Source organism: Mastigoproctus giganteus, chromosome 8, assembly GCF_048544385.1.
Source record: "Mastigoproctus giganteus isolate SK-2022 chromosome 8, ASM4854438v1, whole genome shotgun sequence".
NCBI classification, from domain to species: domain Eukaryota; kingdom Metazoa; phylum Arthropoda; class Arachnida; order Uropygi; family Thelyphonidae; genus Mastigoproctus; species Mastigoproctus giganteus.
Genome location: NC_143582.1, coordinates 36,225,693 through 36,242,586, shown reverse-complemented (window position 1 = coordinate 36,242,586; position 16,894 = coordinate 36,225,693). Strand labels below are relative to the sequence as shown.

General features: G+C 37.6%; 1 protein-coding gene across 2 annotated transcripts in view; it reads right to left on the bottom strand.

The window, feature by feature from the left end:
• Positions 1 to 16,894, bottom strand: part of LOC150081444 (uncharacterized) — a 173,641-nt gene that overhangs the window by 59,345 nt on the left and 97,402 nt on the right. Inside the window, exon 1 of one of the 2 annotated variants that reach the window (XM_090379853.1) lies at positions 12,909 to 13,022. The exons of the other annotated variant lie outside the window; for it this stretch is intronic. The gene's annotated coding sequence lies outside the window, so the exon portion shown is untranslated. Of the gene's footprint in view, positions 1 to 12,908; positions 13,023 to 16,894 lie in introns of those variants that run through there. 2 annotated transcript variants of the gene reach the window in all.

The window sequence follows — 16,894 nt, the reverse complement described above, 5'->3', positions numbered from 1 at the left end:
AGGCTCAAATTTAGTAATCATTACACAAGTATTTCCTCTGCAATATACATTACAGCTACATATCATCCCGGATCCAAGTTTTCGTCATACAAGTTTATTTGTTCTATCCCCCCACATACGTACTGATTAGGCAAGCATCGCTACATATTGGGCAACAACGACTACAGACAACTGCCTATTTTCGAATCAGCAACACTGATCAATTGGATACAAATCCTGCATTCTATATTATTCGTGCAGCTTTCTCTCTCTCTCTTTTTTTTTTTTTTTCTTCTTCTTTTGTTTAATCCAATTGTCCACATAAGGTATTATTTCATTTATTAGGAAAAAATATTTATTTTTTTTCTTTTTTCAGACTGTCATTTCAAGATGATGTCAATATATATCTACAGGGTAGGATTACCCATTAAGGCAATGAGGCACGTGCCTAGGGGCCCCAGACTTTGGGGGCCCTCCAAGCCAAGACATTTTCCTATAGTGTTCTAAAATAGATTAATGTTTTCAGTAAACATCATAAAAATCTTGATTATTTTAAGCGAAAATTTTTTTCAAAACAATTATTACGTTTTGAACAGAGCGGACTATCTACGCTTTAAATAATGCCGCAATACCAATGGCTGTAATGAGCCAAGAGCGATTAAATGCCTTATCCCTAATTTCCATTGAACACGAGTTTGGCGAAAAAATAAACTTTGAAGACAAAATCAATAAATTAAAGTAAATTTGTAAAAACGACATAAAAAATTATTCATTAAACTAAAAAGTTTTATTATTTATCATCCTTTAACAGGCAGAAAAATTCAGAAGTTCAAATAATTCAAAAGTACAAAATTTCATTTATTTGCTACCTAACTTTTATTTTATTATTTGGGGGGGGGGGGCAAATATAATTTGCCTAGGAGTCCCAACTATCCTTAATCTGCCACTGTATATCTACTTCGCAAAATATCAATAACTTTGCACCGAACGTTTACAAACAATACAATATATCAAAATAAACGCAAGAAAATTTTTTTTTATTAAATATAACGAGGTGATGAGAATACGTTAGGAGTTTAAGACAAGTTGCGAAATACATAACATATAAAGGTGCAGTTCTGTTTAGGAAAAAAAAAAAAAAAAAGGAAGGAAGAAACTGCTAGAACATATCTTAAATGCATTATAGTGGAAAATGTCTCAGGGGTTCGCCTTCCTTCCAAGAAGTTGTCGGGCGTCGCCCTGGTCTGCCTCAGGCTGACTGTAACCTCCCCACATAATCTCTAACTGCAGCTTACATTAACTATCATCTATGTAAACAATTCATATCTCAAGCTGGAAATCGCACAACTTGGCTCGATACTGTTTCAAATTACATTGATTATTCTTAAAGCAATTCTTAAAGCAAAAGTAAGTTCGAAAGCATGACAGATTTGGAAAAACAAAATATAATATGAGTACTGGGATCTGTGGGAGAAACCATATCTAAAAGGTTGGGGACTTGGGAGACAAAGTTATCACGAGTGGAAGGATGATGGTCGGAACAGAGGATAACTCCAATCAGGTTTGTATTCTCTTTCGGATGAATAAATATGATCTTTATTGTAAGGTTCATAGGTACACGCAGATACCATAACTTTACAAACCCTTAATGGCACTAAGTCAGGGATGAACTACCTATAAAACACTGGAAAATGTTAGTGCGATCATACGATAAGCCAAAAAAGCATAATATTTACATTTCGAACAGTTCAAGAATTACGTTGTCCTTAATCAGTGATGAAACGATGGTAATCCTCTGAGTTAATTCCTGTAGAAAACTGCTTTACGAGTCACTTTTTGTATATAATATCATAAACTCCATCACTAATTCGCCAAGTTGAAAATCTCCTTTCGCTATACATGAGTAAAAATTCAACAAAAACTGTTAATAAATCTTAAAAATCATAAATTACCTTGTTTTCGTTAAAAATCTCACAGAATCCTGTTTAAAAACCTACAATCTAGACTTTTTCCTTACAGAGTTTCAAGAGTATGCCCCGTGAGCGATAAAATAATTTATCCCATATAAGTATGGGATAAATTATTTTATTTGGAATTTACTGTTATAAACGTTGAGTCACACATTGGGGTAGGAAAAGGGAAATTAAAGTTATTCATGACGCAGTTCTTTTTTTTTTTTTTTAATTTTTTTTAATGAAACAACATGCAATATGATATCTTTTTTATAGCCTTCATAAACAAAACTAAAAGTAAATTTATTCAGACATACGAAATAACAGATTTGCTGAATAAGAACCGTTCGTTTATATCATTGATGTTGATAACCAACGTAGGCATTTTGCCATATCCATTGTCATGTGTGACTTATTCTCTCACGTGGTACTAAATATATAGCAAGATCCGGCTATTGTCGGGCAAACATCCTGGTCCAACGATCACCAAATGAGTGACGTGTCTATACATTATGTATAGAGGAAACTTGAAGACAAAAGTCATAATTCCGCATGAAAGCGGGTTTCGAAAGTAGTTTAATTCTTCAGTCTCCTATTGTTAGATAAATCTTCCAGGATCCTGTTGCTATTTTTAAAGAACCATTTCCTTTGATCGACAATCAATCTCCGTTAATTGTTCATGACAGGCCAGATTAAAGGAAAGAAAGCAAGAGATCTGAGAATACTCTCATCCTCAGAATGATAAGAACTTGGAAAAGACATTTCACTGAAATATTAAAATACGGTAGAATTCCAATCATCCGATTTTCTTTTCTTTTACTCCAAATTTTACTCAAAGAAATGGGCACATTTTATATTTCTGTAAGAAACAATATTATTACCATAAATATAATAAAACTGATTCTACTTATCTTTTACTGGTTTAGTCCCCTCGATTTAATTTTCCATACACAGGTGTTCAATGAACTCTGTAATAACTTTAATTAAATACTAATTCGAATGAAAAACTGAACCAAGAATCAACAGACGTGTTTGAGGAAAATATTAACTCTGGATATAGAAAAGAAGTCTGACAACTTTCAAGCTATATTTTAAATTATTTTAAAGCTGTATAATCACGTAGAGATTATAATGCGTAAATAATAAATGCAAATTACTATAATTTTCTCTCACTAAGTTTTTTTTTTTTTGCTTATCTTTTATACTTCAGACGGGCGTTTAAATTTGATAGCGGATATTTATCAACTATCCGAAATTCCCTTCCTATCAACTGCTTCAGATAACCGAGATTTTACTGGATGTAAAAATATGAAATAAAATTATACAGAAGACAAATTCTGGAATAATTGAAACATTGCTGATTAAACCATCAAAAATCAGCACAAAGCAATATAGCATCACACACCTTTAAGTACCGCATTCCTAACATGACTACCAGCCCGTTCTAACTTCAACAGGATTTGGTAAAAGTCAACACGGAAGGGCATATTTTTCCGGATCTACTTTTTTATTATTTTTTTAACTATCACTGTCAAGTCACTGGAACGGATTAAAGCAGCGACAAAGTGAACTGACGAAACAATTAAGGTTCCATGACGAGAAAAATAGCATTCGGACACAAACAGACGGAACTGCCCTACTAACCTCCTTGGACAACGAGTTACTGACTTGGCTCTCATCCGCAGTACGGATTTATCTGGGAGTTTCCTGCCAAACAAGATGTGGATTTTAAACACGGATATTGGTAATCCTTGGAGCACAAATTGCTCCAGGAATTAAGATTAGCGTGAATTAATGTTTTAAGTTGCTGTTATAATTCCAAATACCAAAGGTTAATGAACCTCTTAGTAGAGTGGATATTTATCCACTGTACTAAGAAAATGAAGTCAGAAAAATATATTGATGTCACGTTTGGCAGCTGATAAAAACAGTCAGTAAAAGAATGTGGGATGTCTTATTTTTAACACAGTCTTGGCGGTACCCCCAATCCTAGGCCGCAGAAAGAGTACCACTAGTTTATAGTTGTCAACAAGATTCACAAGTTAACGTTGTTACTGATATCTGCTTAACATTTTAATCAGTTATTTATCGTTATGATTGATTGTTTACACCGAGAATGTCAAATTGGCATCAAAGGATTGTTCTGCAGGCGCTTGAAGTGTTGTTAGCTTTTACAGATTATCCTAAATGAAAATAATGGTAAATGACGACACTTGAAGGAAATATGCTAATATAAACTTTAGACAAAATTCATAAATTATGTGAACCTCCATAATTGTTGCTGCTCATGAAATCACATAAAATATGTGAAAAGGGAACGGAAATACACCTATGAGACAAAACATTATGACCACCTACCTAATAGCATGTTAGGCCGCCTTTCGCCGTGATAACCGCTTGCATCCGGAGTGGCATCGACTCCAGGAGACCGCGGAAGGTGTCCTCAGATATTCTGGACTAGCTGGGCAGAAAGACATCCCGGAACTGGGCAATGGAGCGAGACATTGGCGTTGACTGGGGAATACTGCGTTCCACAGCATCCCACAAATGTTCTATGGGACTGATGTCGGCGAATTTTCCGGCCAGGGGAGCACACCAAATGGTTATACAGTATCCTGAAACCATTCCTGCATAATGCAAAGCCTTGTGACACGGGGAATTGTCTTGTTGAAAGAGTCCAGTGCCATTTGGATACACGGTCATCACCATATAGGACAAAAATTGGTCCAAAACAATGCCGATGTAGAACTTGGAAGTGAGGATGTGTTCGATGGAGACCTAGTCAAGGTGTTAGGGAGACCAAGTGATGTCTATGAAAACATACTCGAATTCATGATACCACCGTCGCTGGTCTGTTTTTGTCCAACCCCGGATCTGGTTGCACCTGCTCCCTTTCGAATACGCACATGTCCATCGGCATGACAGAACAGGAACCTTGATTCATCAGACCAGGTGACTCTTTTCCAGTAGTCCAACGTCCAGGAACGGTTCTCTTGTGGCATTGCGGGCGGAGGTCGATCGCAATGGGCACACAAACAGGTCGCCTACTCCTTAAGCTCTGCAAGATCATGTGAGTGGAAATGTTTCTCTGTGCGCCCTGATAGTAGCATTCCATTAATTGAAGGATCATGAGCAGTCTGTTATCCCGATACGCGGAGTGGGTGTGTGTCCCTCTTATAAATATCTTTTATTGCAGGCAGTGATTGGATACATGCTTGCCTGATGCAATAATACCCACAACAGCGACAATGCTAGGGGTTTCACATTAAATAACTAATACAGGTAAAATTACATAAGACAATAAACGTATAATTACGTATTTTACATTTAAAATTGATATTAACATGGGAAATGAAAACATATGAAAAGACGATGGCAGTCACTCTTCATAACATTCCCGCCACACCTTCATAACGGCGGCCCTGAAACAGCTGACAATTGCTGACATGTTGGCCCTCTCCCTAGCGCCGTAAATCATTCTCTCTTCACAATCCGTCAGGTCCTTCCCTTTTCCCACTTCACGGGCTAGGCTTCCTACTGACCAAGTGATCGGCACTACCGTGCCCTCACTATATATGCAACGCCAGTCGATGACGTTACTCCTAGGTGCGTGGGATGGATGAATCCACTCATAGTAACAGGGGAAGTCATAATGTTCTGGCTCATGAGTGTACGTGAAAAAAAAAATTAATATATAGTAAAACTTCGCCTTAACGGATTATGCAGGACTGTTTTTTAAATCCGCTAATCTGTAAAGGAATCCAACTGCCGAGGCTGATAGAAGTTTATGAAATCATAACGTGCTGTACTATGAAATATAGGCGCCTCCGAAGCCAGGTGGGAAGGAGCAGCAGTGAGTAGCACATGCTTCTTGATTAGACCGGGGTTCGAGCCCGTCACCACCAAATACGGAGGATGGGGAAAGGTCAGGGAATGACCACCGCATATCCCGGAGCAATATGGCCTTAGTTGCTAATGCTTCAAATAACAAACAAACAACAACTATGAAATATAATGATAATAATGCAATACTGTATTTTACTGCACGTATTGTGTAGTAGAACTTAAAATTGTGCTGAGTCATATAATTGCAGTGGAAACGGTGGCTAAGGAGCGCTCAGTAACCCTTGCTGGAGTTCAGATGACTCTCTGCTAATGATATGCTCGGCAGGTGGAAGGTGATGGTGAGGAAATTCCTGGTTTTCCCGTGACAATGCATTATTATGAAAATATTTTAAATATTTCATATGATATTTTAATATAAAATTTATAAAATATAAAAAATATTTTCATATTATGGACGAAAAGCCTGTTTCAGGTGTTCGTTATTTCCGACGTCCATTAAAGCGAGTTTACTCTATTTCTTTCGATAATTATGTAATGTTACACTGGTGTGGTGTGGTGTAGTGTGTACTAATGCGATTCACGAGTCCCCGAGAGCACCTCTGCGTTCAATACACCAAATTCAGAAATAACCATCGATAATACCATTTAATTTGGACATATAGTAGCAGCCTCATCAGTATCAGGAAATCTCTTGGAATCGCTACCGGTTCGTTCGAAACCAGTTGAGCCAGTCGGAGTTACGAACATTAACGTTAACAAGAAACCTGACTTCACTCTTATAATAATCATAATCTGTTATTAATAACAGTAACTACCGAAGCCTGGGAGGGACGTATCTACAGCTGTTTAATTGTGGGAGATTCCCAGGAGAGGGGCAACAATATTCCGCACCCTGTTCACTCTAAGTTTAATCCTGACATGAACAAATAAGCTCATCGAGTAACGTTCTCATTGGTCGATTGCTAAACAATACAGCGGTACTTCAGCAACTAACCAATGACAGCTTTACTCGATGATGTAATTTGTTTATGTCAGGGTTAGAGTGAACAGAGGCTGGGGTTAGCCAATTGATAGTTGGTCACGTCCTACTCAAGCATCACGTGTCAGAAACTATAAACACGCTCGTAGACCTTCAAGGAGACAATAGCGATTCTGAATGCGAAGTGCCTCAATCGATTGTAATCGATGATAATTGGGTGCCACATAATCAATCGGTCTGTACGTGACATTTCAATGGCACCGACGATCCCTACGTTGACGATTGATGTGCGGAAAATGGAAGCCAAACTGGTGAATGAAATCGTCACAGAACGACCCAGAAAACCTCAAGCTGACAGAATTTGACAGAAAACCCTTCAATGAATCGCCCACCAGGAACGCAGGTCGACGCTGTTGCAGCACACGCAGACCCTCAGTAAAACGATTGGGACACATGCCATTACCAATACAGTGCGCAGGACGCTGCATGATATGGATTACCATGGTCATGCAGCTGCCTACAAGCCACTAATGACTCAGACTAATGACAGATGTCATTCTTGGACCAACAGTCCAATGGAAAGATGTGCTTTGGATTGACGAGTCACGGTACATGTTCTACAATGTCTGACGATCGCGTCTGGATGTGACGGATGCCCGGAGAAAGCTACTTGACAGACTCTATCATTCCAACAATGAAGTTTGGCAAAAGAAGCGTGATGATCTGAGGCACACACAGCCGCATCATCACGTTGTTGGACAAAACCATGAAAGCTGAGGTGTCTATCTAAACGTTCTGAACAATAATGCATTACCTATGTTGTAACAGCACGGCGGAGAAGGCCCATACCTGTATCAGCATGACAACACTCCATGTACTGCTCGAGTTTGTGACGGACTGATTTGAAGACATGGACATCGAAAAGTTGGACTGGATCACTGGATGTGTGTAAGGAAACGCCACTCAAAAAACACAGTTGAACTGGTCGCCGCTTTGAAGTCCAAATGGCGGAAAACATGAAAGATATTTACAAAAAAACTGGTGGAGAGTATTTCACGGATACTAGAGGCTGTTGTAAAGGCTAAAGGTTTCAGAACAGGCTATTAGACTTTGCTGAGGCTGCTTCACAAACGTACATGGCGTCTGTTGATACCATTGTATACTCGTATTATTATTATTATTATTAAAATCAGTTTATTTCCCAAGAAATCTTGGGTCACCCCGGGACGGCTCTGTGCCAGAAGGGTGTGAATATTTACAGACTAAGGTGCGAGAAACACATGTACAATAAACAAGAGTACATGCGTGCTCGACCCGAGACATTTACAGGATAAAATATACAATTGTATGAAGACACAGTCTTTGTAAAATACAAATAGGCAAGTTTAAAAAAAAAAAACAGTCAGTCATGTCCAGGAGCAGGTGAGTATCATAGATTCATTATCTGGTGTGAAGTGCATTCGAAGATTTGAGAGTACTACACAAACAAGCTTGTCTCAATAGTTTCACTTTTTCACGATATATTTAAGGTACAAGGCGTATTGAGAATTTTAGGCCTCACTAAAAGAGCAAAGAGACTACAGTCCCTAAATGTTATATGCATAATGCTTTATCTTTTATACGAGTACAAATAAGAAAAGTAAGATCTCCAAAATGTAATTTAAAAACTAGATGTGATAACAGAAATATAAATTATTCATTTATAGAAGGCTATGTTTAAAAAAAAAAAAAAAAAAAGATGAAACTGATATGGTTAACTTCCTTTCAGATGTGACTGCGTAGCAATGTAGTAGAAATGATCGACAAGTAAATTATTGCTGTGTATGGTGAAGCATTCTGGATTCCTGATGAATAAAACCTCATTAGGCAATCTTGCGAAAAAGGGAAGAAAAAAAAATTTTCATATGGCCGAAATGTTAATGCTCCAAATTGTCCCTGTTTGTTTGTTGTTTGTTATTTGGTTTTTAGGAGCATTAGCAACTAAGGCCATATTGCTCCGGGATATGCGGTGGTCATTCCCTGACCTTTCCGCATCCTCCGTATTTGGTGGTGACGGGCTCGAACCCCGGTCCAATCAAAAAGCGTGTGCTACGCACTGCTACTCCTTCCCACCTGGCTACGGAGGCGCCGTCCCTGTTTGTAAAGTGAGACAAATTGTCTCACTTTACAGACAGGACCAGTCCTTAGGACAGTGCAAGGGGTGAAATATACCCAGCCTCGGACTGAAAAGGGCCCTAAAATCCCCATAAACCGAGCCCCATAATTCAGACAAGGAAAACTCCTCCTTGCTGTCCTTTTCACTCAAAGTTAATTTTCACAACCAGACCATCCTGATCTGCAGAAGTCATTGAGAAATGCCATAAGAAGAAAACAACTTCAACTTCTTTTTGATGGAGTCACCATCTTGAATGATGATGAAAGACCACACTCTGCATAATTGACAGCAGGTTGATTGGAAGGCTGGATAGAAGTACTTCAAGATAAAACACTTCAGCATAATTAGTAGTCAATTCATTCTGACCGGACAACATAAGACAGAATCGCTGACGACTCCATTATCAAGAATTAGAAGGGCCATTTCAAGGCAGTAAAAAATACAGTTAAGAACAGTATTAGTAGACTAGGGAAAGTAGGATGATATTTTCGATGACAATAATCTGTCTAAGTTGTTTAGGAATCGGTTGGATAGAGTGCAATTTCCATAAAATAAGTAAAAAACACCAGAACACAACCTTTTAGAATAACTGACGAAATACTGGGATCAGAAAACTTGCGAATATCAATGATGGAGATTATTCTGATCTCCTTTGGGGGGGGGGGGGGGAAGAGAGAGAGAGAGAGAGCAATCAAAGGCAGCACTGAATGGGTCCACGGTGCGGCATCTGTTCTTATAACACTTTCTTCTGAATCTGTCAGAAACTTAACATAGGTCGCCTTGCTACGCATGGAAAGCATTGCCATCCATCTATCCAAAGTTCAATTTCCAACTCGCCAAACTATTTTTCTTCCCTCTACTTCCTTTCCACGAGGAACTGTCTTTTATACAGATTTCCTAAAAATTGCAATATCCAGAAATCCAAGACCAAGTTTTACTCGCAACACTACAATATACCTGTATAATTTTCAACAACCTTTCGTACTTGTGATGCCGTTTTAAAAAAAAATTATAATAAAATAAACACAGCGCACTTACTAAGTAACGAAGTCCAGGACTTCACATACAGTATCCTAAGATATATAGCTTAACTACTTAAAAATTAGTTCACGTTTTAATCTTTGACAAAATATTGGTCACAAATAATTATTAATGGAGCAGCCTAAAAACAAGAGATGAATCCTATTTAATCTTCTGCCCCCTCTCTCTTTTAATACCTCTAAGTTTTAAGTAACTCCATTCAAATAAACATATCACGGGGCATACCTTACAATTTATCGAAACTTTTTATTACAGAAATCACTGTAATCACACAGCAGCATTCGCAGAGCAAATAAAAGTAAACCATCTTTGCCATTACGTGACTGATACAAAGACGAAACTTGATTCAGTGCACAAGGCCACAAGGACATCTGACATGTCGCTCAAAGCTTCGACTGGTACAGAATTATCTGTAACATAAACAGTTCTTAAAAGGTTCGGCATTCAACTTAGGTAAGTGATTACTAACGAAACTCATGAATAAATAATGGGGTTCAAGTGGTGTTAGAGAACCTGAACTTTTCGCGATTCCCTTTAACCCAACCAACAGAGGGAAAAAATTGAACTAAAAAATTTGCACAGAGGGATAATTGACAGAAGCACTGAACTTATATACACAAATAAAATTTAAGGCCAACCAATTTATTTCCCTTATTTACATGAGTAATCCTCCAATACCTCTCATAAAGTTCAGTCACAAGAGTTTAAGCAACTGTGAAATGAAGTAATGCTTAAACTTCCTGTGGCTGGACGGGGAAGTTATTCTGTAAAATGTCGCGAGTCGGATAATAACGTGTCACACACCACGTTTGGCAAGTGGCTGGGGTTTGCCCAAGCCCGCTGTACATTTGTGACTCATGCTTGTTTTCGTCTATATCAGAACTCTCTCCTCCGCTTGCTGCTCACAACAGAATATCACTTTTGACAAGGAAAAAGGCTCCTATTCGAAATAAATACTACGCTGTTATTTGCTAAAATCTTCTGTCGTAGGATTCAGCAAAACAGCGCCGTAGGAGTTGACCTTATTTCGGCCATACAAGAGTATACTATATCGACTACACCAACTTACCCAAATATTAGAGAACTGAATACCATGATGCACAAACGACTCATGTGGAATCGGAATGCAATAATCCATAACTTAGTAATGCATCTAAATGAGCTTATCATGGTATCATCATTAATGCTTTACTACAGGAAAATTGCAAGAAGCATGATTGCTGGTGCCCGTGCTGTGGAAATTTATGGTAACATCATAAATAAGATATTATGAATGTAGACTATGTCAAGGATTTATAACAGTCCACCAATAAATACCAAAAATGACAAGCAGAAGCCAGGAAGGAAGGAATTTCTGTGTGATGGGAAATGACGGCTTCTTTCCAGTGGAGCAAGCAAAAATCCAAAGGGAACACAAAAATCACAAAATCACCGACACTTCCAGTGTGAGTCAAGGCCACAGCAGTATTGCACGCCTTAAGTCATCGTTGAAGCAATAGAAACATGTGTTTTGAAGAATCTTTTTTTTTTTTGCACCGTTTTCAACTGAAGGAAGCATACTGGAGTGGAGGAAGCCGCAAAGAATTCTTCATAGTACATCACGGCAGTGTTTTCGTGCACGGTACTGGTCCTCTCATCATCCTGGAGGATACCGTCAACTCTTAGGCGTATCTAAATTTATTACTGTTACAGAATAAGTTCTTCCTGCACTGTTGATGCTGTACCCAAACAGCAACAGAATGTTCCATGACGACAATACCACCTGCAAAGGATAAAGAGTGTGCGGCGATGATAGGCAGGGCACTCTATATATATGCACTATCTTCAATAGACTTTACAATTCCGGATTACTCTTACAGGAATGAGCAAAAATTACCAGGTTTATCGAGGTATACCTTGAAAAATCAATACCAAGGAGGATCAACTTGAATTAACTACACTGTTTAACATTTTGGTAAAGGCAGTACGTAATAATTTACTTCGCAAAGAATTTACATAGGCTGCCCAATCGCCCTGATCTAAATTATTACTCTAAACACATCGAATACCATAATTACACGAAGGGCATACAAAAAAGCAGAGGAGATCGACTCCATCTGGGAATACTATGGACCGTCCAAACTTTGTAAATCCAACTGGTTCGTAAAAATCGCGTTTTTATTTCCAATAACCTTTTTTCTCCATTTGTTAAAGATACTGTATCATAAGATACTGTATAATAATTATAACCTATTTAATTAGTATGCACCCGAATGTTATACCATATTTTCTTACACAGATGCAAAGTTCGATACAATAATTTCTTGGCGATTATTTCTTATAAATTAAAGTGTTGAGGAACATCAATATACTGGAACATCTATGGTGGGTTTTCGGGCTAAGTTGCTAATGACATACTTGTCGCGTGGCAAGGTCAAGGTTTCTAATTCCATTAATGATGGGAAGCAGGGTTTTATTTATTTTTTCTATCCTGAATGGAGTTAATCGGGAAAGGAAGTTTTCCTCTCAGGCGGAGAGAGGAGAACTTCCCTTTCCCTTCACAAGGAAACTTCAGTTGTCACAACGAAAAACAGAACCCAACTTCCTTCAAAACAGATACAATTTAAAATGCCTATGTGTTTATGTATCATATCTTCAAATTCATGTAAAACTCTTCAAGGCTTACATAAAATTTGATCTGTGTACTGACAGATCAAATCCGTACAGTAATCGAAAATGGTCCCGTTATGCGCGTGTTAATTTAATCACATTAAACTGCATCTTAACTTCTACAATTTTCATTCGTTTGATAACAGTAAGTTAGTCAAATTAATATCGTGTTTAATTTATCAAAACAAGATGACAGTGAAGTTCATCATATTAATAACAAAATACATAATAATCGAATAAGAACACATCGATATTAGCGAACACAAGACAACCAAGAAAATTAAAAAATAAAATAAAAACCGCTTACCTTTACTAGGACACTAACACGTCCCCAAGGAAAGCACTTGTATATCTACACCCATGACTACTACGCGGCACTTAAAAAAGCATCTGCACAAGTTTGGGCATTTCCATTATCTAGTTCCGGTTTGATCATGCCTAACTCCGATATGGCAGTTCGAGGGCAACGTACGTGTACGTTAAAAGTACTGGTTGCGTTGGCAACCAAGTCGTGGTTTACCGCATCCACTGCAAGTTTACTACCCGACTTACCAAACTCGTGTTCCGTGACGTTTACAAACTAGTGACGTCACCCAGACGTCATTCAATAACTTTTGACAGACGACAAGAAATGAGGTTCGTTGTAGTAATGGATCATTTAATGAGTACAGCTGAATGATTTATGCCGGTTACGTTCAAAAACCAGCAACGATGGCATACACAGATCAATGGGGAGAGCAACCCAAGTCCAGGATATAATAAAAATGAATTACAATTAAGTCTATTTAGGCATCGTTCATAAAAGTCGTCCGAGTTTTTTTTTTTTTTTTTCGGGGGAGGGTTCAGGCAGTTTAAGTATGATACTGAGGGGGCGGAAATTCGGAATGCGGACCTGTAATCTAAATTTTATTCCCATAAAAAATAAATAAATAAAATGTATATCGAGTTGGTTTACTTACTATATCCGAGTCATGTGCTGTGTGCATTTTATGGTTATCTTGCCTACTTCTCGGAGGGGTAAAAATGCAACCCTCGTCCGATTTACTTAGCCACAGCGTGATAAAAGCACATAAAATTCCTCCTGTAGAAATATGGTTTGAAAACAGAACCTGTCTAAATGGAAAACCAGAAACAGTAGCCACTGTGTTAAGTCTGGAGGGCTAAAAACTATAGATAGAGTTTTAAAATAATAATAATAAATAAATAAAATAATAATAACACTAATAATGATTTTTCTTGTTATACTTGTGTTACTAAGCATAATCACAACTAATGCAGTATAGTACAAGATGATTCGTTACTTTATAACTAATTAATCTGAATTAAAGTTAAATTAACTTGAATTTAGATTAAATAATTAAAAAAGATAAAAAAGAAGTAGTGCTCTATTTCCTTATCCCAGTTTACTGTAGATGTAAAGTGAAAAATCATTTAGATAATTGGATTATTTATGAAATATCTACAAAATAATATGTATTAAACGATTAAAACTTAGTAAAACTGGATGAGGTTAAGAGAAACTTATATGCCAAAAATATGATTCATTCTGATTAATCATTAATCCACTGAATGCCACCAATGGCGTAATGGTTCATGTAGAATGAATAAAATTCGAAAATTTTGTTTTCCGTATCCCATCTTTGTGTTTTGAAAATTCATTTGTATGTTCACAGGCAACATAAAAGCTTCTAAAGTGGCCGCTGGCTACCTAACACTTCGACAGATTAATAAAATATAGTAAAAATATTTAGGCTATAAAAATTTGCCCACTAAACCAAACAGACACACAGGGATATAAATTAAAATTGAATAAAGAATGGTTGCAGGATAAATCAGAGTATGTTTGCTTTCAGCCAGAATGTACCTAGTTGCCGGAATAAACTTCAATCTGGTGCTGTGGGAGAGGTTGTTTGATAATATTTAAGGAAGGATTAGACAAATTAATGATGTAGGATTTAAAAAAAAATTTTTTTTTTAATGATGCTGTATAAGCTTGCTTCCTTGCATTATTAGATACTACTAACACTAAAAAGGCGTCCGTATATCGTCTATAGATTGCGGTCATTCTATGATCAATTTATGGGATGAAAACCCCGACTCTCCGGTATAAAATAAATAAATTTTCTGCTTATACTCTGGGGCGACAACGTAAGGTTAGAGGAGTTCACAAGTTAGAGAGAGAGAGAGAGAGAGAGAGAGAGAGAGAGAGAGAGAGAGAGAGAGAGAGAGAGAGAGAGAGGAAATACAAGAACGGCACTGGAATAACTAGTCACGTGAGCTTTAACCACGGTCACTCAAAAACACGTATCTCTGCACCCTCGCGCTTGACCACTCACTTGGCTACATACAACCTTCACTTTAAATATCGACTAGTTCGGCCGCGATGTGAAAAAAATCTCGTAAAATATTCCGAAAGAAGTAATGTATTTCACATCTTCGAAAAGCGACGGAAATTAAACCCGGGCCTTTTCCAAGCGATGTGAGAGAGGAGCGATTGCATTCACTGGGCTATCACGAGGATTTCTGTTCAGTAGTAACGGAAGCATGTGATGCAAGAAAGCAAGCGTATGAGCTTATGTAGCAACGGCAAAAAAAAAAAAAAAAAAATTCACACATCCATTCCCTCTAAAAGTCCAGTTCCTCCTTGAATTTATTTAAACTATCAACTTCCACAACGACAGATGGAAGTTTGTTCCAGCAATTAATCACTCACCCGCTGGCTAAACGCATTCCGCACATATTCTACAACTGTCTTTCTTCAATTTGAATTTATCTCCCTTAGGTTTGTAATTTGAGCAAGCGGAAGAATCAGGATTCAGCGTGCTCAACCCATTCAAGATCTTATACACCTCCTCAATCAGATCACGTCGCAGGTGCCTAGTCTCCAGCCACTGCAATTTGCAGAACTTAAGCCTTTCTTGGTAAAAGGACCCCTTCGTTCCTCTCACCAATATTGTTGCCCTTCTCTGTAAACGCTCAAGAAACTCTACATCCTTCCTAAAATGAGGCCTCTAGACCTGTACACAGTACTCTTGACCATTGCCTTATACAAAGGGATAATCACCTCATTTTCCTTACTAACAAAATTCCTGTATATCATTGACAATACACCATGACCAGATCTGGTAGCCTGTCTGCACTGCTCAGAAAACGTCATATCTGACTGCACAATTACGTGAGCGAATAAGAGTAACAACAATGTCATCAATCCGATCCAATAGAAAAATTGGCAGAGTCCCCGGTGTTTGAGGACTTACACATGTTATTTACATATCAATTTATTTCACATCAGTTAAAATATTTTAATGATAAAGAACTTTTAATTTATAGTTAAATGAAAAGGCTTTTTTGTTTAGCGATATGTTAAGCTGAAATATGACTGGTTTTTATTTTCCTTTAAAATCAGAGACAACGATTTTTAGAAATATTGTAAAATACTGTTCACATTTTTCAGTATTTGTTATGCTGCAATTTATTTATTGTGGACAAAGTAATCCTCTCTGTGGGTTTTTAATGTTCCCCTCAAAACATGGCATTCCATGGTAATTATTGCGGAGATATAAATACACTTTGCAACAGACCCTTTACGGCCTGATTGGTCATGAGTTCAATGTTATGTTGGTCTATAATTGACTTTAGTAACGTTTCTTGATATTATAAAATAGAAAGAAAATCACTCACTGCAGATGAAATTATGCAAACTTTTTATTTTATTGATTACTATTAATTTGGGAAGTGCGGTTCTTTTCATTTCACAAATTACCCCATTGGTCAAGCAATTATGGGATCAATGCACAATCTACTGACAATCTGCAATGACAGCAGAACATGATCACAGACTAACGCGTACTAAGTTCTCCAACAAATACAGCCCGAGAACATACAAATTTAGGAGTGCCACCATTTTGTTAAATACCCTGACTATGTCACAGTACAACATTCGAGAACTACAACTGCAAAAAACAATATACACCTGTCGATTATTAGAGAAGCATTTGAAACTGTCATCTCGGACGGATATGTCCCAGTCTATCGCCTGGAGAGTTATCGGAAGAACTGGACAATCACAACACATAGTTGTGGCTAGGTATGTCACAAAGTGTCATTAGCAAATTGTAGAAATCATTTTTAAGAATTGGCCCAGAGTGATTTCACAGAATCTGCCTTTGATCTCAGTTCCAAGAAACGGACCGTTCGTAGAGGCCAGGTCAGTGTAGACCAAAAGAAACGACGTAGCTCGCTCTCTCCGTACCAGCTATTCGGGCGTTTTTCAGAAGCAACATAGAAAACAGA